General features: G+C 46.3%; 1 protein-coding gene and 1 long non-coding RNA gene across 2 annotated transcripts in view; one reads left to right on the top strand and one right to left on the bottom strand.

The window, feature by feature from the left end:
* Positions 1–3,802, top strand: part of LOC115471228 — a 74,154-nt gene extending 70,352 nt beyond the window's left edge. Inside the window, exon 3 of the long non-coding RNA XR_003942300.1 lies at positions 3,659–3,802. This is a non-coding gene — a long non-coding RNA (uncharacterized LOC115471228). The remainder of the gene's footprint in view (positions 1–3,658) is intronic.
* The window catches only part of LOC115471227 (cell surface glycoprotein CD200 receptor 1-like), a 180,502-nt gene that overhangs the window by 119,964 nt on the left and 37,858 nt on the right, over positions 1–22,680 (bottom strand). The window lies entirely within an intron of this gene.

Below are 22,680 nucleotides of genomic sequence, written 5' to 3'. Positions count from 1 at the left end.
TTTTCGTCCATCTCCCACAGAGGCTCCCATTTATATGCCCCACAAGAAACCAAATGGGCCCGGCAGGAGGGCCTGGAATCGCGCAATGGGTGGAGGCTGCTACAGGATGGCCGAATAGAGATACCCGAAACCCTGGCCTGGACAGTGGTCAGGGAAGCCCACAACTGCACCCACCTGGGCAGAGACGCCTTGGGACGCCTGCTCGAGAAGACCTACTACTTCAACAAACTATCCCTCTGGACCAAGAATGCTTCCAGTAGGTGCACAACTTGTGCCCGGAACAACCCACGGACAGGACCAGGTCCTGCTCCCGGTAACATCCTCTGAGGCACCAGCCCATTCCAAGTCTGCCAAATTGACTTCACGCACATGCCCCCAGCCCGGGGCTATAAAGCTATCCTCATGGCAGTGTGTACGTACACTGGATGGATTGAAGCCATACCCACCAGGACGGAGATGGCTAAAGAAGTCACTTTCTTACTTGTTCACCACATCCTGCCGAGATACGGCCTCCCCAAACAGATCAAACTCCGATAACGGCCCTGCCTTTGCCAGTGAGGTGACCCAGCAACTCAGTACTAGATTGGGCCTCAATTGGAAGCTGCATTGCGCTTGGAGACCCCAGAGCAGTGGGGCAGTGGAGAGAGCCAACCGATCCCTGAAGAACCAGCTAGCTAAACTATGCCAGGAGGCCAAAGCCAGATGGCCCGACCTGCTCCCACTAGCCATGCTGCACCTTAGGTGCACGCCCAAAGCTACCGGTCTCACCCCTTATGAAATGATGGACGCCAGGCCACCACCTCTGCCTTCCTTTCCCGACTCCTTACAGATTCAGGGTGAGAATTCCCTAGTGAAGGCCTTACGCGATGTAGTGCAGGACATCCAACAGTACACCGAGAGTGTAGGTCCTTAGTCCTTACTAGCCCTACACACCAGTTTCGAGTGGGAGATGAGGTGTGGGTGAAAGAATGGGATGAGTCTGATTGCCTGAAGCCCAAATGGAAGGGACCCGTCCTTGTCCTCCTACCACCCCGACCGCTGTTAAAATTGCAGGAAGTCCAGCTTGGATACATGGGACCAGGCTGAAGCCAGCTGCAAGAACCGACAGCCCACCCAGAGGTGGGACAGCCCATAGCCACCCAGACGCTCCACTGCGGTTAACCCTGACGAGGCGGTGACTACTTCCATGCCCAGCCAAGAGCTCAGCCCCTGGACATTCTGTGCTCTAGGCTCACTGTTTATCGGAGCTATCATCCTAAGCCTCGTCCTCTTCCTCTGCAACAACTCGGAATACCTCTTCCCCCAACCATGATGCTCGCCCTGCTCTTCGTCCTCAACTTCTTGCCCAGTCCTGGTGAGATGACTGCCCTTAGCTCGAACTGTTCCGAGTGTCTGCGACTGTGCGTCACCGAACGGCTGAAGGATACAACCTTACCACCACGACTCATCCACCAGTCCCTTCCCCCGGAGAAGGGCTGCAACCCCATCGTTCCCTGTGTTATCACCACCACACCGATGGCCCCTATGCAACTTCACCGGTGCCTCCAGAAAACCTTACTATTTGCCACAGCCCGGTCAAGCCAAGATATTACAATGTCACCCTTAGTGTGGGTCTTCCCCAGTACATCATGTCTATGGGAGTCCAGGGAGACGGCATCTTGTATTACGTAAACTCTACCCTCGTTCTTGCAGGCGGTACTCAAACCGTAGCCACCCTCACCTTGACGTCTGCGTTGCAATGGACAAACACCCCTTGTCCCACAAGTGCGGAAGGCCAAGCTTGGCGCAAGGACTATACAAATAACCACGAGTATGTTTGCCCCCTTACTTTAGATGGAAGATATGGTTCTCCTTGGTCTTGCTACCATGTGCAGCAGACACGCGGACCTCGGGATGGGAAAGGGTATGCGCCTACACGGGAGGAGGATATCCCGGATGTACCGGTCTGGGTGAATTTCGCAGAGGTCCCGGCAACACCTTTCTCCTGGACTGGCCTATCAGAGAACACGGGGCTCCCTGGAGGAAACCTGGGGCCATCGGCATCGATGGGTCCGGAACGGATCAACTTACCTACATCACCATACGCCAGAGCCTTGATGCTAAGCCTCCCACGCATTACCAAACCACTGTCGTGGGATTCCAGGAGGTGTACGATGAGATCGCCCGCGCTGAGCTCGTGGCCACCAAGTTCCCTGTTTCGCCCGAAGCCCGGAACATGTTCCTGAACCTGGCCGAGAACATAGCCCTCTCCCTCGAAGTTACTAACTGTTTTGTCTGTGGCGGCACTGATATAGGGGAGCAATGGCCGTGGGAAGCCAAGGAGATCACCCAGCACATGTGGGATGCCCTGAATTCCACCAATATCACCTTTCCTCACCGATCCCGCCCATATGAGTGGGCGCTGAGAACGAACATTATAGGCACCCTGTGCGTCAGTCGAGCCCCAGGTAAACGATACTCCGTCCCGGTCGGTGACTCAGCCTGCACGGGAGTTATCCTATACAACGGTAGCTCAACCACCTGGTGGCACACAGACAACCAGTCTATGCAGACACCCTTATGGACTGAACCTACCTTGAACAACACATGGACACACGGGGGTAACGCCTCCATCAGATGGATAGCCCCCGAAGGGTACTACTATATATGCGGCCGCAGGGCCTACGACAGCTCCCTGCCCGCTGGTTTGGTACCTGCCTCCTGGGCACAGTACGACCCAGTTTCTTCCTCCTACCCTCCGGGTGGGTGAAACATTAGGTATTCCCCTCTATGTCGAACAGGGGTATAGGAGTAGAAAGAAGCGGTCTACCCGAGAACCCAAGGTCCAGATAGGCGATTGGAAGGACGCCGAATGGCCGCCAGAGCGCATAGTCCACTACTTCGGGCCAGCCACTTGGGCTGAGGACGGAACTTATGGATACAGAACCCCCATCTATATGCTGAACCACATCATTCGCTTGCAGGCAGTGCTCAAAATGCTCACTAATGACTCTGCCATGGCACTCAACATCTTGGCCAAACAGAACACCAAACTGATTACTGCGGTTTACCAGAACCGCCTAGCCCTTGATTACCTGCTGGCACAGGAAGGGGGGGGTGTGCGGAGGAAGTTTAACCTCAGTAACTGTTGCCTGCAGATAGACGATCAAAGTCAGGTCATCAAGGAGATAAACCGATCGCATGGTAAAACTGGCCATGTCCCGGTACAGACCTGGAACAGTGCCTGGGACTGGACTTCTTCCCTCACCGACTGGCTGCCCAGTTCAGGAGGACTGAAGGGCATCCTCGTCATGGTGGGCTTGTTCCTATTGACTTGCTTACTAATTCCCTTGTCTCTTCCTTTCATTTTCAGGTGTCTCCGCTCTATCATCGAAACCATTGCCGATCGCCGTGCAGCAGCTCAGATAATGGCCCTCCAGATGTACTCCCCCATACCGCAATCCGATCTTGATGAAGTTGAAGTTTCTTCCTCCGAGGCGGCCTAAGGGCCAACCCCCTTGTGACAGCAAAAGTCCGGCTACAAAGGGGGGGGGGGGGGGGGCTCCAATAGGGACCCACCGTCTCGACCCCGGCGAAGCAATCAACGGCTGCGCAAGGGCCTAGGGCCCTCTTATTGCCTCCTTATGCTAATTCTCCTTGTCTCTCTCTTCTTTTTCAGTACTCTTGAAGGTGATACTCTCCACCGGAGCGGGTGTTCAAGTATCAAAAGGGGGGAATTGTAGGAGTAGCCACCGGATCCGGCCTGCAACACCACTGGATCAGGACTGTCAGGACGGCCTCAAGCCCTGTGCATATTTACCCAGGACTTGCCTTCTTTATACCACATTCCAGACCTGAACTTTTACAGAACTTTTACATTCTCTTGCACTGTGCCTTAACCACAACCTGTCGGCTCCTGCTTGCAAGATACCAAAGTTGCTGAAATAACTGTTTGAGACAGGATGCAGGTGCAGTAGATAACAGCTTGCAACATTTAGTAGCCAAGGCTTGCACACAGAACCAGCCTGCATGTAGACGCCACATGAATAGAAGATAGCCTGGGAGTGTCGCCACCCCCACCCTGCATCTCTGAGCCTTATGCTCCATTGAGCCTTATCAACTCTGTGAAAGAAGCATTGTGTGATTATGTGTGTGTGCTAAAATAGGGCGATAAGTTTCGTTTCCTTTGCTAGTATCATTTCAGTATTATGATGTGTGTATGTACTGTAAGAACTACAAAAACTACAAATGTTTTACTGCGCATGTCAGCTATGATGTATACGGGGCCTAATGCGCAGGCCCATAGGGGAGGTATAAATGTGAGTGTCAGATGATTTCTGACACAGTATCCTGAGACTGAACTCAGTGCTGTACATTGCTAGCAATAAAAGCTGTCTTGCCTTTGGAACCTGTTGCCTCTTGTCTCCTGATTTACTAGCTGAGAATCCTGTTACATTATGACTTCTTATACATTTCATATGGATTGAGATTCTATAGTATTACCAGTGCATTTTGTCTAGCAAAAAAGGTGCCGGTACTCAAATGCCAGGCCACCCTTCAGTGGTGGAGTGATCATTGAGGGACCCATCCTACAATAGCCAGGACCCCCTGCAACCAGTCATAGAATCTATGACAAGGCAGAATTTGTATGTAGAACCTGAGCTGTTTCAATTAAAATACGAGAACTATGGGTCAAGTTTAGCAGACAGTGGAAAAGGTGCCGGTACTCAGTACCCCCAAGTACCCCCTCAAAAAAAGCCCTGAGTATTACCCTGTAGAGTTTGCCTTTCTCTTCATATATTGGCTTTTCTTACCTTATTTCATATATTTCTAATTATTCTTAATTTTTTATTATACAATACTTTTTATTATACAATACATATATATGTACAACTGATAAAATGATATGTAATGTAGCATTATTGGCATATGTTTTATTATGCAAAGTTTGCTTTTCTATATATTTGACTTCCTCCTTACATTCTATAATCATTTCTATTCCTTCTTTCACATTTGTTTTTATCTATCTATTCCATTTTGGACATTTCCCCACCCTTTTCACTGATATGTACAGTTTCCATATTCTTCTTCCTCCTTGGATGTTTTTTATTTTTTATTTTTCATCTTCATGCACTAGGTACGCAAACGTGAGTGTCCTGGTGAGACAACGGCTTGATTTTTTGCGCCCTTTCTTCTTTTTATACTCTGGCTCTACCAGCATTGCAGATTTCACATTTTATTTGTGGATTGCTGTGCTTCCGAGTCTTCTACAGACTCCTGTTTCTTGTGGCATTGTGCATTTTTCAAGGTAAGAATTTCCCCACATTTTCCAAACTGTTGTGGTGGTTTTTAACCTTCCCTTCATCAGCTCACCTGCTCTCTGCCCATACTTTCCTTATTTTGGACATTTCTGCACTGTAATTTTTTATTTTTCATTCTCTTTCATACTACTTTGTGTCAGCACACCTCCGCCAGTCGCTTCCATCTGTGCTGTACACTGCTGGGTCCGCACCTGTCTGTGCGGTTGGAACAGCTGTCTGTGCTGTACTATGAACAGCCATCCATGCTGTCTGTTCCAAATTCCACACTCGTCTGTGCTGTTCACCGACCTTGTCACACCAATATCACCTCCGGTCTCTGCCTCCTGGGAAAACCGCCAACCTTGTCTTGACGTTTTATAGTCCAGAGTTCCTGGGAGCTGTTACAACATACTCCAAAATCAACTGTTCAGGCTGCACTTCTCTTCCTCAGTAAGGGTAAACACAAAAGAAATCCATTACTTCCTCCTGGGCCTCGGGCTGCCTTGCAGCCGCACAGTTCCCGAAGCCTGGGCCCCTGGGATAGTTCAGTTTAAACACTGTCCCCTCGGCTCCTTGATTAGCGCTTCAGTTCCAAGTGCTTGCTTTAGCATACAGTTCTTCACCCACCCTAGGCTAACCCCCAATACCTCATAAACCAATATAATCCTTAGTCCTACATATATCAGGTTCAGTCTTTTACCCCTCTCTCTTTCAATTTCAATCAAGAGACCGGGTTGAACATCTCCACCCTCTTTGTCAGCCAACAACTCTCTGACAACCACCCGCCGTTCAGACTGACCTGTCTTAGAGGTATTGACAACAATAACAGTCTTGGTATAGCAGTCTCTTCCCTGATACCAAAGTCCAGCATTTATCACCTATATTCACTCCCCTTGATCTTTCAGGCAAACCCTCTCCTGTGTCCAGAACAGAAACTTCCATCTGCTCTCCACCCTCTTCTTCCATCTCTCCTTCTCCCTTTTGTGCCCACTCCTCCCACTCCATAGAATCATTTCCCACCCTCTCCTCCAGGTGTTCCTCCTCCCCTTGATTATCCTCCATTTCCCAATCCTCTCCTGGTCCTATGGCCTCCTGGGTAGTGTAGTCCCATTTCCTGTGTTCCCTCCTGCCCCTGCAAGTGGTGCTGGTTTCTGTAGTTCTCCCCTTGTCTAGAGTACCTCATTCGATCTTGACCCACTAGAGGGCGGCCTCTCCCCCAGGGAATTCTGGTCCTTGTAGTTTCCTGTTCTTAGAACCTTAGCTCATCTCCTCCTGGCTCTTTCCTCTCCCTCCTGCTTTTCCTCAGCAACCTGCTTACATTTGCAATACACCTTTCTACCACAGTTGTTTCGTTTTGCAGGACAATTGGCTCCAAACATGCCTCACATCATAAACATCCTGTGACTTTCATTTATGAGCAGTTCTATCAGCATTGTGGACTTACATTTTAATTGTGGTTTGCTATATTTGCAAGTCTTTCATAGACTCCTGTGTCTCTTGATATTGCCTTTTTCACTTTTTTCCAAACTGTTTTGGTATTTACTTTTCTTCCATCAGCTCTCCTGCCTTCTGCCTGCATCCAAAATGTCCTAGCATCACCATTAAAGCAGTTTTCACTCTTTGCAGCTTACGTTCACATATTTTCAACCCATTTTTGGCAACCTCTAGATAGTTTACACAAATCTGGAATTCAGGCATATGTTCTGGATGGTTGTTGTACCTTATATCTTAGGGTTTCAGAAGAAGCTTATAATCTTGTCATTTTTGTCACCTTTCCCACATCCTCATCCATACATGCTGTAATATGCACAATTATCTTAATTATATTCAAATTCATGTCTTAAAACAGTCTATAAAAAGAGACGCATAAAGACATGAATTTGAAAAATAAATAAGATAATTGTGCATATTACAGAGTAAACACTTAAAAACAGTCTATAAAAAGAGACGCATAAAGTGTTTACTCTTGGTTACATTCTTCAGTGATTTACATTTTACAAACAGGTGTGTTCCATTGTAATTTTATGTTCTCTCACTCATTATTCTGGTCTATTAAGTATATATGGGTTTCATTTTTAAATTTGTATGATGAATTTTTTATGGTACTTTGAAATTGATTTTGTGTCTTGATATATTTTGTCCTCTATATTTTATTTCTACATAGAGGTTATTATGAGTTATTTTTTTATAATATTTTATGATTTTATATTATTTAACTGTTTTATCTGTATTATCATGTATTAAATAACTTATATGGCTTTTTAAAAAATTTGATGTTAGTCCGTTTACCCTTATTGTATGCTTACTATTGTTTTTAGACCCCTGATAAAGGCTGTTTTGCTGAAACACAGTGCTGTGTCGGGTCTTGTGAAGAATAAAAGTTTGTTGTCCTCAATTAATCATCCTGCTGTTATTCTTACAGATTTCCTGTGCGCTCTTACATGTAATGCATCATGGTTCTCCGCTTCAGCGGTGCTTCCCCAAGGAAGAGTGATGAACCATTACACAACTGAGTACAAAGATGCAAATCTTTTATACTAGGAACATGCTTAACAGTGAGAACCTGAAAAAATAAATCTGTCCCCATAGTATCCCCCATGCCATGCTACCACCTCATCTCTATACCAAGCCCTCCACTCTCCTGACATAGGCTATGTGATAGGATCCCCAAGTAATGAACAAAGTGTGTACAAGCTACATTTGATGTATGTGGAACGATTATAAGTTTGATATAAATTACAGGGCTCTCAACTATCCCAACAGTCCCTAACCCTTAGTGTGGAAGCCCACACATCTGTGAATGGGCAGGCCTTTGGAGACCGCACGTGTGACATATCTTGAGATTTCAGTGTACTCAAATGGCTGATGGACACCTACCCCTATGCACAATATAGTTAGCAGTACAGATGTAGAAGGCTATCAGTCATAGGATCTCTGATTGGCATTTAAGGGATCCAGACATTCACATCATTTAGCATAGCTACAGTGCATCTACTCTAACATAATCATGTCCATGTACATGGAGAGAAAATGGTACATATGAAATATAGGCATGCACGATAACCAAGGATTACTACAGTTGCAGTAAGGAGGGAATATTTATTATAGCCATTTATACCTCCATCAAGATCCATACCTACTCAGGCAGCATTTTCCTCAAAGATAGGAGACGTGGAGGGGCATAATCGAACGCAAACGCCTATCTCCATGGGCGTTTATCTCCGAGAACGGGTCCTTGAAGGGGCGGGCTGAACCGAATTTTCGAAAAATGGACGTTTTGAGCTGGGGCGTTTGTTTTTTTTTTAGCAATAATGGAAACTAAAACGCCCAGCTCAAAAACGTCCTAATCCGAGCCATTTGGTCGTGGGACGGGCCAGGATTGGTAGTACACTGGCCCCCCTGATATGCCAGGACACCAACTGGGCACCCTAGGTCAGTGCAGTGGACTTCAGAAAAAGCTCCCACATGCATAGCTCCCTTACCATGGGTGCTGAGCTCCCAACCCCCTCCCCCAAAACCCACTACCCACAAATGTACAACACTACCATAGCTCTTAGGGGTGAAGGGGGCACCTACATGTGGGTACAGTGGGTTTTGGAGGCCTCCCATTTACCAGCACAAGTGTTGCAGGTGGGGGGGGATGGGCCTGGGTCCACCTGCCTGAAGTGCACTGCGGTACCCACTAAAAGCGCTCCAGGGACCTGCATACACGCAGGCCTCTAGGACTTGTTGCTGCTGTATAACATTGGCACACCAGTTGACACCTGAAGACTAATCTCTCCGAAAACGTCCTTTATTGGAATAAGCACGTTTACACACAGTTAACTGCAGAGGTTGTGCCCCACTGGCAACGAGTCTGAGATTAGCAGTAGGTCAGAGCTGGCAGAATGCTGTACAATGCCCTCTTTCAGCCACATTCAAGGTAAGAACTAAGTTGTCTAACGTGGCTAACACAGGAAAGGGAACTAAAACTGGCTTACAAAAATGGCCAGTACCGCATGGACTACAACAGGAAACACAACAGGGCACACTCTGACCCAGTAGACAGGGGGAAAAGCACCATGGGAGAAGAGCCTACCAACTACCAACATCGTGAGACTGTAACACAAGCTAATGAAATCACGGAGCCCAATACCCTACATCCACCACAATGCAATGTTGATGTGACCCTGTAGTGCACCTGAGAGCCACATCTGACCCAGGGAAAAGCTGTGAGAGGATCGAAACAGTCTGCTTTCTTGGAGGTGGGTACGGCATTGAGGCTGGCATACAGGCTGGGAAAAAAGTTTTTTAAAGTGGGTTTTTTTTTGGTGGGAGGGGGTTAGTGACCACTGGGGGAGTCCGGGGAGGTCATCTGGGCAGTTCGGGCACTTTTTTGTGACTTGTTCGTGAAAAAAAAGGGTCCAAAAAAAGTGACCCAAAATCGCGGTAAAAACGCCTTTTTTTTTTGATTATCAGCTACAGACGCCCATCTCTCCTCGGCTGATAACCACGCCCCAGTTCCGCCTCCGACACGCCCCCGTCAACTTTATTCGTTTCCGCGACGGAGTGCAGTTGGAAACGCCCAAAATCGGCTTTCGATTATACCGATTTGGGCGCCTTTGTGAGAAAAACGCCCATCTCCCGATTTGAGTCGAAATATAGGCGTTTTTCTCTTTCGATTATAAGCTGGGGTGCAGACTTCCTGTGTGCAGAGCATCTGTTTGTGGATAGATAGGGAAGGCCCAAAATCTGTGTAGGGTAGTGGGTCAGTTACTGTAAGAATCCATCTGAGTCCATGTACAAAGCTGAAGCTACCATCAACTCTTGATCCTGGACAATATTTCAGATTGCTGCCCATAGGAATATATGGGTGTCCTCTAGTGTTAGCATGCGCTAATTTTTAGCGTGCGCTAGTGCACCTTAGTAAACAGGCCGTAAGTACTTTGAAAATATGCCTCCACATCACCTAGCAAGAGTACAAACTTTTATAGACTTACAAAATCATGATGATTAAGCTGAACAGGAGACAAAGGTGTTGGCAGCACTACTTTTGGAAAAACAAGTAGAGTGGAGTGGAACATGTAATTTACACATCGATTTACGCTTTCAAAAAATAGAAAGAGAAGAGGACAAGGCATGAAGTTGCTATGTAGTGTATTTAAAATAAATAGGGGGAGACATTCTTTTTTTCCCCTGGCACACACAGTTAAGCTTTGCTGAAGGATGTGGCAAAAGCAGATAATGTAGCTGAATTTAAAAATGGTTTCCTGGAGAAGTTCCTGAAGAAAATGTCAACAGACTTATGAATATAGACCTGGCAAAAGCCACTGCTTATCTCTGGGGATGAATAGCATGAAATACAGTTATTTTAGGGGATTCTGCCAGGTACTTGTGACCCAGATTGATCACTGCTGGACAAAGGAGACTGGGCTTGATGGACCTGTGGTTTGAGCCAGTATGGCAATTCTTATGTTTTTATGTTCTGTGACAAGGTAGTAGCCAGGGCTTGTCACAAGAGTGGGGGAAAGCCTACTATATGTCTCAGAAGGCATTGAGAGCACCAGCTCAAAACCCGGAGTGGTGTTGCCTTAATGGAAAAGGAGCCTGTCCTTCCAAAGACTTCCTCTACAGGGCAGTGATCCAGTGCAATGGCCCTTAGGAATATGACTCCAAGAAGAAGGTAGATGGGTGGAAAGATACCCATCTTGGTAGACAGGGGGTGTCCTAGGGACCTAGGCTATTTCTCCTAGGGGGAAAACCATATTAGAGGCCTCCTCACTGAAGAGGGTGGGGTGTGGCCATTCCTAGACAGCTGAAAGTATGGGGAAGATGTCATATGTGTGTGCCCAATGCAAAGAGCTCCTAGCTCTTAGAGAACGTGTCCGTTCTCTTGAGGCTAGAGTAGCAGACTTGGTGAAGTTGAGGGAGACAGAGAGGTACATAGAGGAGACCTACAGGGATGTTGTAGAGAAGTTCCACCTCCAGTCTGGTAGCCCTTGTGCTACCTTAGAGGAGGGAGGTCTCCTAGAAGGAGAGCATCACCCTGGTGAAGTAGGAAGCACTCCTGTAGCCAGGACCTGCCCACTAGGGGATGTACTATCCTCTCGCACCGAGGATATGTCTCCAAGTGCTGCCCGGGAGGGAAAGGTTAGGACAGCTGTTGCAGTTGGTGATTCGATCATTAGGCATATAGATAGCTGGGTGGTTGGTGGACGTGAGGATCGTCTACATAAGTACATAAGTAGTGCCATACTGGGAAAGACCAAAGGTCCATCTAGCCCAGCATCCTGTCACCGACAGATGGCCAATCCAGGTCAAGGGCACCGGCACGCTCCCCAAACGTATAAACATTCCAGACAAGTTATACCTAAAAATGCGGAATTTTTCCAAGTCCATTTAATAGCGGTCTATGGACTTGTCCTTTAGGAATCTATCTAACCCTTTTAAACTCCGTCAAGCTAACCGCCCGTACCACGTTCTCGGCAACGAATTCCAGAGTCTAATTACACGTGGGTGAAGAAAAATTTTCCTCCGATTCGTTTTAAAATTTACCACACTGTAGCTTCACTCATGCCCTCTAGTCCTAGTATTTTTGGATAGCGTGAACAGTCGCTTCACATCCACCCGATCCATTCCACTCATTATTTTATACACTTCTATCATATCTCCCCTCAGCCGTCTCTTCTCCAAGCTGAAAAGCCCTAGCCTTCTCAGCCTCTCTTCATAGGAAAGTTGTCCCATCCCACTATCATTTTCGTCGCCCTTCGCTGTACCTTTTCCAATTCTACTATATCTTTTTTGAGATACGAAGACCAGTACTGAACACAATACTCCAGGTGCGGTCGCACCATGGAGCGATACAACGGCATTATAACATCCACACACCTGGACTCCATACCCTTCCTAATAACACCCAACATTCTATTCGCTTTCCTAGCCGCAGCAGCACACTGAGCAGAAAGGTTTCAGCGTATCATCGACGACGACACCCAGATCCCTTTCTTGATCCGTAACTCCTAACGCGGAACCTTGCAAGACGTAGCTATAATTCGGGTTCCTCTTACCCACATGCATCACTTTGCACTTGTCAACATTGAACTTCATCTGCCACTTGCACGCCCATTCTCCCAGTCTCGCAAGGTCCTCCTGTAATCGTTCACATTCCTCCTGCGACTTGACGACCCTGAATAATTTTGTGTCATCGGCGAATTTAATTACCTCACTAGTTATTCCCATCTCTAGGTCATTATAAATACATTAAAAAGCAACGGACCCAGCACAGACCCCTAGCGGGAGCCCCACTAACTACCCTCCTCCACTGAGAATACTGGCCACGCAATCCTACTCTCTGCTTCCTATCTTTCAACCAGTTCTTAATCCATAATAATACCCTACCTCCGATTCCATGACTCTGCAATTTCTTCAGGAGTCCTTTCGTGCGGCACTTTGTCAAACGCCTTCTGAAAATCCAGATATACAATATCAACCGGCTCCCCATTGTCCACATGTTGCTTACCCCCTCAAAAAAATGCATTAGATTGGTGAGGCAAGACTTCCCTTCACTAAATCCGTGCTGACTTTGTCTCATCAGTCCATGTTTTGTATATGCTCTGCAATTTTATTCTTAATAATAGCCTCCACCATCTTGCCCGGCACCCGACGTCAGACTCACCGGTCTATAATGTTCCCGGATCTCCTCTGGAACCCCTTCTTATAAATCGGAGTAACATTGGCTACCCTCCAGTCTTCCGGTACTACAACTCGATTTTAGGGACAGATTGCATATTTCTAACAGTAGCTCCGCAAGTTCATTTTTAGTTCTATTAATACTCTGGGATGAATACCATCAGGTCCCGGTGATTTACTACTCTTCAGCTTGCTGATCTGACCCATTACATCCTCCAAGGTTACAGAGATTTGTTTAGTTTCTCCGACTCCCCCCGCTTCAAATATTCTTTCCGGCACCGGTGTCCCCCCAATCCTCCTCGGTGGAAGACCGAAGCAAAGAATTCATTTAATTTCTCCGCTACAGCTTTGTCCTCCTTGATCGCCCCTTTAACACCATTTTCGTCCAGCGGCCCAACCGACTCTTTGGCCGGTTCCTGCTTTTAATGTATCTAAAAAAAAATTTTACTATGTATTTTGCTTCCAACGCTAATTTCTTCTCAAAGTCCTTTTTTGCCCTCCTTATCCTCCGCTTGCAATTTGGCTTGGCATTCCTTATGATCTATCCTGTTACTTTCAGTTGGTTCTCTTCTCCACTTTCTGAAGGATTGTTTTTTGGCTCTATGATTTCCTTTATCTTACTGTTTAGCCACGCCGGCTGACGTTTAGTCTTTTTTCCCTTTTTTCTAATACGTGGAATATATTTGTCCTGAACCTCCAGGATGGTGTTTTTAAACAGCATCCACGCCCTTATGCAAGTTTTTACTCTGCGAGCTGCTCCTTTCAGTCTTTTTTCCACCATTTTTCTCATTTTGTCGTAATCACCTTTTCTATAGTTAAACGCTAGCGTACTTGATTTCCTAGTTTCACTTCCTTCAATGCCAATATCAAAACCGATCATATTATGATCACTGTTATCAAGCGGCCCTCGTATCGTTACCCCCTGCACTAGATCATGAGCACACTAAGGACTAATCTAGTATTTTTCCTTCTCTTGTCGGCTCCTGAACTAGCTGTTCCATGAAGCTGTCCTTGATTTCATCAAGAAATCCTATGTCCTTTGCGTGTACAGATGTTACATTAACCCAGTCTATATGCGGGTAATTGAAATCCCCCATTATTATTGTGTTGCCCAGTTTGTTTGCGTCCCTGATTTCCTTTAACATTTCCGCATCCGTCTGTTCGTCCCTGGCCAGGCGGACGGTAGTACACTCCTATCACTATCCTTTTCCCCTTTGCACATGGAATTTCAATCCACAGTGATTCCAAGGAGTGTTTTGTTTCCTGCAGAATTTTCAATCTATTTGATTCAAGGCTCTCGTTAATATACAATGCTACCCCTCCACCAATCCGATTCACCCTATCACTACGATATAATTTGTACCCCGGTATGACAGTGTCCCACTGGTTATCCTCCTTCCACCAGGTCTCAGAGATGCCTATTATATCTAATTTTTCATTTAGTGCAATATATTCCAACTCCCCCATCTTATTTCTTAGGCTCCTGGCATTCGCATATAGACATTTCAAACTATGTTTGTTGTTCCTAAGTACATCATGCTTAGTACTTGACAGTATGAATTGGCAATCTTTTGTCTGATTTTTATTGTTATTTAAAGATACCCGATCTACTACAATCTCTTTTGCAACCTCACTATCAGGATACTCTATCTTCCCTGTTATGGTGATATCTTTGAAAGATACCTTATCCCGAACCATGCTCTTTTGAGCGACTGTCGGCCTTCCCCCCATTTCTAGTTTAAAAGCTGCTCTATCTCCTTCTTAAAACGCCGATGCCAGCAGCCTGGTCCCACTCTGGTTAAGATGGAGCCCATCCTTTCGGAATAGGCTCCCCCTTCCCCAGAATGTTGCCCAGTTCCTAACAAATCTAAGCCCTCCTCCCTGCACCATCGTCTCATCCACGCATTGAGACTCTGGAGCTCTGCCTGTCTCTTGGGCCCTGCGCGTGGCACAGGTAGCATTTCAGAAAATGCTACCCTGGAGGATCTGGATTTCAGCTTTCTACCTAAGAGCCTAAATTTTGCTTCCAGAACCTCTCTCCCACATTTTCCTATGTCATTAGTACCCACATGTACCAAGACAGCCGTCTCCTCCCCAGCACTATATAAAATCCTATCTAGGTGACGCGTGAGGTCCGCCACCTTCGCACCAGGCAGGCAAGTCACCAGGCGATCCTCACGTCCACCAGCCACCCAGCTATCTATATGCCTAATGATCGAATCACCAAGTACAACAGCTGTCCTAACCTTTCCCTCACGGGCAACATTTGGAGATATATCCTCGGTGCGAAAGGATAATACATCCCCTGGTGGGCAGGTCCTGGCTACAGGAGTACTTCCTACTTCACCAGGGTGATGCTCTCCTTCTAGGAGACCTCCCTCCTCCAAGGTAGCACAGGGGCTACCTGACTGGAGGTGGGACTTCTCTACAACATCCCTGTAGGTCTCCTCTATGTACCTCTCTGTCTCCCTCAGCTCCATCAAGGCTGCTACTCTAGCCTCTAGAGAACGGACCGTCTCTGAGAGCTAGGAGCTCTTTGCATCGGGCACACACACATGACACCTCACCATTGGGAGATAATCATACATGTGACACTCAATGCAAAGACTGGATAGCACACCTCTCGCTGCTGGACTGCTGACTCCATCTTAGTGTTTTTTGAGTTTTTCCGTAATTTAAAACTTGCTAAAGTATTAAGGATATCAGCCTATCACTAACTTACAGTTCCTCCTTTAAACCCCAATCTTCAAGTTCCGAAAGCACAAGCAAAATTTGTTCACTTACCAGAGAAATATCCTCTTCTCCAGAACTTATTAGAAGGAAAGCGCGGCACCTTGAGCAGAGGCCCCGAGTGGATGGGAACGGACCTGGGAGTCACTCCGGCGAAGGCTCCGAGGATATGCAGATGAGCTGCAAGTCCTCCACGGCACCTGAGAAGGCAACCGGTGGGAGAGCTGGGCACCTCTCAACCAAGAAAAGGCTTACCAGGGGTTAGGCCGAAGCCAGCATTCCTCCCCCTGAGGGTCACCTGATCCTGGCTAAGAAGTACCTGGTGACTTGCCTAGTGACTTGCCTGCCTGGTGCGAAGGTGGCGGACCTCACTCGTCACCTAGATAGGATTTTAGATAGTGCTGGGGAGGAGTCGGTTATCTTGGTACATGTGGGTACCAATGACATAGGAAAATGTGGGAGAGAGGCTCTGGAAGCCAAATTTAGGCTCTTAGGTAGAAAGCTCAAATCCAGATCCTCTAGGGTAGCATTTTCTGAAATGCTACCTGTTCCACGCGCAGGGCCAAAGAGACAGGCAGAGTTCCAGAGTCTCAATGTGTGGATGAGACGATGGTGCAGGGAGGAGGGTTTTAGATTTGTTAGGAACTGGGCAACATTCTGGGGAAGGGGGAGCCTATTCCGAAAGGATGGGCTCCACCTTAACCAGGGTGGGACCAGGCTGCTGGCATCGGCTTTTAAAAAGGAGATAGAGCAGCTTTTAAACTAGAAATGGGGGGAAGGCCGACAGTCGCTCAAAAGCGCATGGTTCGGGATAAGGTATCTTGCAAGGATATCTCACAAACAGGGAAGATAGGGTTTCTGGATAGTGAGGTTGCACAACAGACCGTGGTAGGCCAGGTGCCCTTAAATACAACTAAAGATCAGACAAAAGATGGCAAATCAATAGTGTCAAGTACTAAGCATCATGCAAATAGGAACAACAAACATACTCTGAAATGTCTATATGCAAATGCTAGGAGTCTAAGAAATAAAATGGGAGAGTTGGGATATATTGCACTAAATGAAAAATTGGTTATAATAGGCATTACTGAGACCTGGTGGAAGGAGGATAACCAATGGGACACTGTCATACCGGGGTACAAAGTATATCGTAGTGATAGGGTGGCCCGGACTGGTGGAGGGGTAGCATTGTATATTAACGAGAGCCTTGACTCAGATAGATTACAAATTCAGCAGGACACAAATCACACCTTTGAATCATTGTGGATTAAAATTCCATGTATAAAAGGGAAAAGAACGGTGATAGGAGTGTACTAGCGTCCACCTCGCCAGGATGAGCAGGTAGACGCAGAAATGATAAAAGAAATCAGAGACGTAAACAAAATGGGCAATGTGATAATAATGGGTGACTTCAATTATCCTAATATAGACTGGGTAAATGTAACATCGGGACACGCTAGAGAGGTACAATTCCTTGATGAAATCAAGGACAGCTTTATGGAGCAGCTGGTGCAGGAGCCGACGAGAGAAGGAAAATTTCTAGACTTGGTCTTTAGTGGAGCACATGATCTGGTGAGGGACGTTATGGTACTGGGGCCACTTGATAACAGTGATGATAATATGATCAGTTTTGATATCAACCTTGAAGTAAGTATGCACAGGAAGTCAAATACGTTAGCGTTTAACTTTAAAAAAGGAGACTATGATAAAATGAGAAAGAACAGTTAAAAAAAACTTAGTGGGGCAACTGAGAGGGTAAAAACTGTACAACAGGCATGGACGCTGTTCAAAAATACTATCCTGGAGGCCCAGGCCAAACATATTCTGCGAATTAGAAAAGAAAGACGGAAGTCCAAGACAGCCGGCATGGTTGAAAAGCGAGGTGAAGGAAGCTATTAGGGCTAAAAGAAACACCTTCAGAAAATGGAAGAAGGAACTGTCTGAAAATAACAAGAAGCAGCATAAGGAGTGTCAAAGCAAATGCAAGACGCAGATAAAGAAGGCCAAGAGGGATTACGAAGAAAAGATAGCATTAGAGGCAAAAAAACATAGCAAAAAATTTTTTGGTATATTAAAAGCAGGAAGCCGGCAAAAGAATCGGTTTGGCTGCTGGATGACCGAGGGGTAAAAAGGGCGATCAAGGAAGATAAAGATGTAGCGGAGAGATTGAATGAATTCTTTGCTTTGGTCTTCACAGAGGAAGATTTGGGTGGGATACTGGGGTCGGAAATGGTATTTCAAGCGGACGAGTCGGAGAAACTTACTGACTTCATGGTAAACCTGGAGGATGTAATGGGGCAGTTCAGCAAACTGAAGAGTAGCAAATATCCTGGACCGAATGGTATTCATCCTAGAGTACTCATAGAACTGAAAAATGAGCTTGCGGAGCTACTGTTAGTGATATGCAATTTATCCTTAAAATCGAGCGTGGTACCGGAAGATTGGTATGGGATTTGCGTTCCAAGACGTATGAGGAGAGACTTGCTGTCCTGAACATGTATACCCTGGAGGAAAGGAGGAACAGGGGTGATATGATACAGACATTCAAATATTTGAAAGGTATTAATCCGCAAACAAATCTTTTCCAGAGATGGGAAGGCGGTAGAACGAGAGGACATGAATGAGATTGAAGGGGGGCAGACTCAAAAAAGATGTCAGAAGTATTTTTTTCACAGAGAGAGTGGTGGATGCTTGGAATGCCCTTCCGCGGGAGGTGGTGGAGATGAAAACAGTAACGGAATTCAAACATGCGTGGGATATACATAAAGGAATCCTGTGCAGAAGGAATGGATCCTCAGGAGCTTAGCCAAAATTGAATGGTGGAGCCGGTGGGGGGAAGAGGGGTTGGTGGTTGGGAGGCGAGGATAGTGGTGGGCAGACTTATACGGTCTGTACCAGAGCCAGTGGTGGGAGGGCGGGACTGGTGGTTGGGAGAGCGGGGAATAGTGCTGGGCAGACTTATACGGTCTGTGCCCTGAAAAAGACAGGTACAAATCAAGGTAAGGTATACATATATGAGTTTATCTTGTTGGGCAGGTCTTTTTCTGCCGTCATCTACTATGTTACTATGATTGGAGGGTGGCCAATGTAATGCCGATTTTTAAAAAAGGTTCCAGGGAAGATCCGGGAAATTATAGACCGGTGAGTCTGACGTCGGTGCCGTGGAAAATTGGTAGAGGCTATTATCAAAAACAAAATTACAGAGCACATCCGAGGACATGGATCAGCTTTTGTGTGGGGAAATCTTGCCTGACCAATTTACTTCAATTCTTTGAAGGAGTAAACAAACATGGACAAAGGGGAGCCGGTTGATATTGTGTATCTGGATTTTCAAAAGGCGTTTGACACAGGTACCTCATGAAAGGCTACAGAGGAAATTCGGGGGTCATGGGATAGGAGGAAATGTCCTATTGTGGATTAAAAACTGGTTTGAAGGATAGGAAACAGAGAGTGGGGTTTAAATGGGCAGTATTCACAATGGAGAAGGGTAGTTAGTGGGGTTCCTCAGGGGTCTGTGCTAGGACCGCTGCTTTTTAATATATTTATAAATGATTTAGAGATGGAGTAACTAGCGAGGTAATTAAATTTGCTGATGACACAAAGTTATTCAAAGTCATTAACTCGCGACAGGATTATGAAAAATTACAGAAGGACCTTACGAGACTGGGAGACTGGGCAGCTAAATGGCAGATGATGTTTAATATGAGCAAGTGCAAGGTGATGCATGTGGGAAAAAGAACCCGAATTATAGCTATGTCATGCAAGGTTCCACGTTAGGAGTTACGCACCAAGAAAGGGATCTGGGTGTCGTCGATAATACATTGAAACCTTCTGCTCAGTGTGCTGCTGCAGCTAGGAAAGCGAATAGAATGTTGGGTATTATTAGGAAAGGTATGGAAAACAGGTGTGAGGATGTTATAATGCCGTTATATCGCTCCGTGGTGCGACCGCACCTTGAGTATTATGTTCAATTCTGGTCGCCGCATCTCAAGAAAGATATAGTAGAATTGGAAAAGGTGCAGTGAAGGGCGACTAAAATGATAGCGGGGATGGGATGACTTTCCTATGAAGAAAGACTAAGGAGGATAGGGCTATTCAGCTTGGAGAAGAGACAGCTGAGGGGAGACATGATAGAGGTATATAAAATAATGAGTGGAGTGGAACAGGTGGATGTGAAGCGTCTGTTCACGCTTTCCAAAAATACTAGGACTAGGGGGCATGCAATGAAACTACAGTGTAGTAAATTTAAAACAAATCGGAGAAAATGTTTCTTCACCCAACGAATAATTAAACTCTGGAATTCATTGCCGGAGAACGTGGTGAAGGCGGTTAGCTTGACAGAGTTTAAAAAGGGGTTAGACGGTTTCCTAAAGGACAATTCCATAAACCACTACTAAATGGACTTGGGAAAAATCCACAATTCCAGGAATAACATGTATAGAATGTTTGTACGTTTGGGAAGCTCGCCCAGTGTCCTTGGCCTGGATTGGCCACTGTCGTGGACAGGATGCTGGGCTCGATGGACCCTTGGTCTTTTCCCAGTGTGGCATTACTTATGTACTTATGAGTCCAGCCCAACAGAGGGGCAGAAATAGAAAGGGGAGGATCTTGATCCCATGGACTGTGAGCAGATATCTTTTGAAACCTGATGAAAATGGAAGAGACAAACTGCATGGAGACCAAAGGGGTAGGAGTCCTCAATTCCACTAAAACTAGGAAGTTAAGTTTGTGAACATTATCTTTCTATTTTTATTGTTGTAAAGAAAACTGGACTGGAAGGTTTCAGTTTGAAAGGGTCAACAGTAGCAGTGGGCCGGGACCAGCAGTGTGATTTCAAACACTGAGAAGGAGGAGGGCTGCACAGCCCGTGGCAACAAAAACTAGAAAGCCAAGGCTGTATTTTTGATGAACACTGTGCTTTTAATGTTTGGGTTTTGAACAACAGCGATAAAAGAAGATATTGGATTTTCAGTGTTTCCATTAAAAGACTCCTAAGGAAGTGGCATGAAGAAAGTGAGAAAGGGTGGATGGTGAAAGGGGACACCTAGTGGTGAAATAATGGAACTGAAAACTGCATGAATCAATAGGTGCTGAAGGTAAGGCAGTGTTTTGCAGAATTTTGGTTTTGTTTTTCTTTGTGTTTTTGAACCAACTGTGTCCCTGTGGGAAGAAACTGCACAACTGCAGTGGTGATCTCCTCATGGGAGTAGATGCAAGAGGAGAAAAAGAGCAACTGAGGTATTGAACTGGGACTTTCAAAGCTTATATTACAGATATAAATGGTGGCTGGTATGGGGGCATTTAAAGAAGGACCGTAAGAGGTGAGGTGAGGCCTAAGGAGTGTCAACCTGTCAGAGACTTGAGGACAAGCCCAATGTTGAGCATAGGATCTGGTGGCGAGGGCCGGCAACACCCCGTTAAAGGCGCTTTCTAGTGGCAGTACCTGGCAGAGACCGTTGGAGGATTGGTAAAGCTTGGGTGAACTGCAGCAGTAGATGGCAAAATATTTAAAGAAAAAGCATTTATTGTGGTTAAATCGGGTAGGAGTACCTAGAAAGCAGGAGGCAAGTGTGGGCAATAGTGAAAGTGGATTTTCTTTCTTCTGTGTTGTAGGCCATCTCCACAGCTCCAGGTCAGGTGGAAGAGAACCAGGGCTTTTTTTGAGGGGGTAATTGGGGGTACTGAGTACCAGCACCTTTTCCATTGTCTGCTAAAATTGACCCATGGACCCCGAGTTTTAATGAAAGAGCTCAGACTCTACAAACCAATTCTGCCTTGTCACAGATTCTGTGACTGGTTGCAGGGGGTCTGGCTATTGTGGGATGGGTCCCTCAGTGATCATCCCACCCCTGAAGAGTGGCCTAGCATTTGAGTACTGGCACCTTTTTTACTAGAAAAAATGCACTGAAGAGAACATAGCCATGACGCTGCAGAGGTCGTCCAAGCCAACAAGAGAAGCAATGCAGAGGCCCGTGGACCCCCAACCAAGAACAAGTGCCTATCGGATGGACATGGAGCAGTCAGAAGGACCAGAATATATGGGCCAAGGTTTTGGAGACTGAGCAGATGCATGAAGGGCATTCCAGGAGGGAAAAGACCTGAGAAGAAAGAAAAGAGCAGGTTCCTGTTTGTGTGCACTGTGAGTTAGTAGGCCATGTGACTGAATGGTATTTGAGATCCTCAGGGGAAGACTACCGAGGAGGGGGTGGTTGCTGTGAATGTGAGGGACTCTTTGTTTGTAACTGACCTATTAAGGATGAACTGTTAATAGTAGGGACTATGAGGGGATCTAAAGGAAAGAGTGGTGGGGTAAAGGCCCACTACCCACAAAGTTTGGGGGTCAATCATATCTAGGCAAAATGGTAGAGACTATTATTAAGATCAAAATTATAGAGCATATTCAAAAGCATGGATTAATGAGACGTGGAGGGACATTTTCGACCGGGGACATCCATCTCTAAGGGCGCCCATCTCTGAGGATGGCACTGCGAAGGGGCGGGGCCAACCGTATTTTCGAACCAGATGGCCGGCCATCTTTCGTTTCGATAATACAGTTGGGGCCGGCCAAATGTCAGAGATGGCCGGGTTTGAGATGGCCAGCCTCGGTTTTCGCCGACAATGGAAACCGATTTGTGTCGGAAGATGGCCGGCCTTCTCTTTCGAAAATAAGCTAGAAAGTCAACGTGGATTTAGTGAAGGGAAATCTTGCCTCACTGATCTACTACATTTCTTTGAAGGGGTGAACAAACATGTGGATAAAGGTGAGCCAGTTGATATTGTGTATCTGGATTTTCAGAAGGCATTGACAAAGTACCTCATGAAAGACTCCAGAGGAAATTGGAGAGTCATGGGATAGGAGGTAGTGTTCTATTGTGGATTAAAAACTGGTTAAAAGATAGAAAACAGAGTAGGGTTAAACCAGGGGTAGGCAACTCCGGTCCTCGAGAGCCGCAGGCAGGTCAGGTTTCAGGATATCTACAATGAATATGCAGGAGATAGATTT

Source organism: Microcaecilia unicolor, chromosome 5 (assembly GCF_901765095.1).
Source record: "Microcaecilia unicolor chromosome 5, aMicUni1.1, whole genome shotgun sequence".
NCBI lineage: Eukaryota > Metazoa > Chordata > Amphibia > Gymnophiona > Siphonopidae > Microcaecilia > Microcaecilia unicolor.
This window is presented reverse-complemented; position numbering and strand designations above follow the sequence as displayed.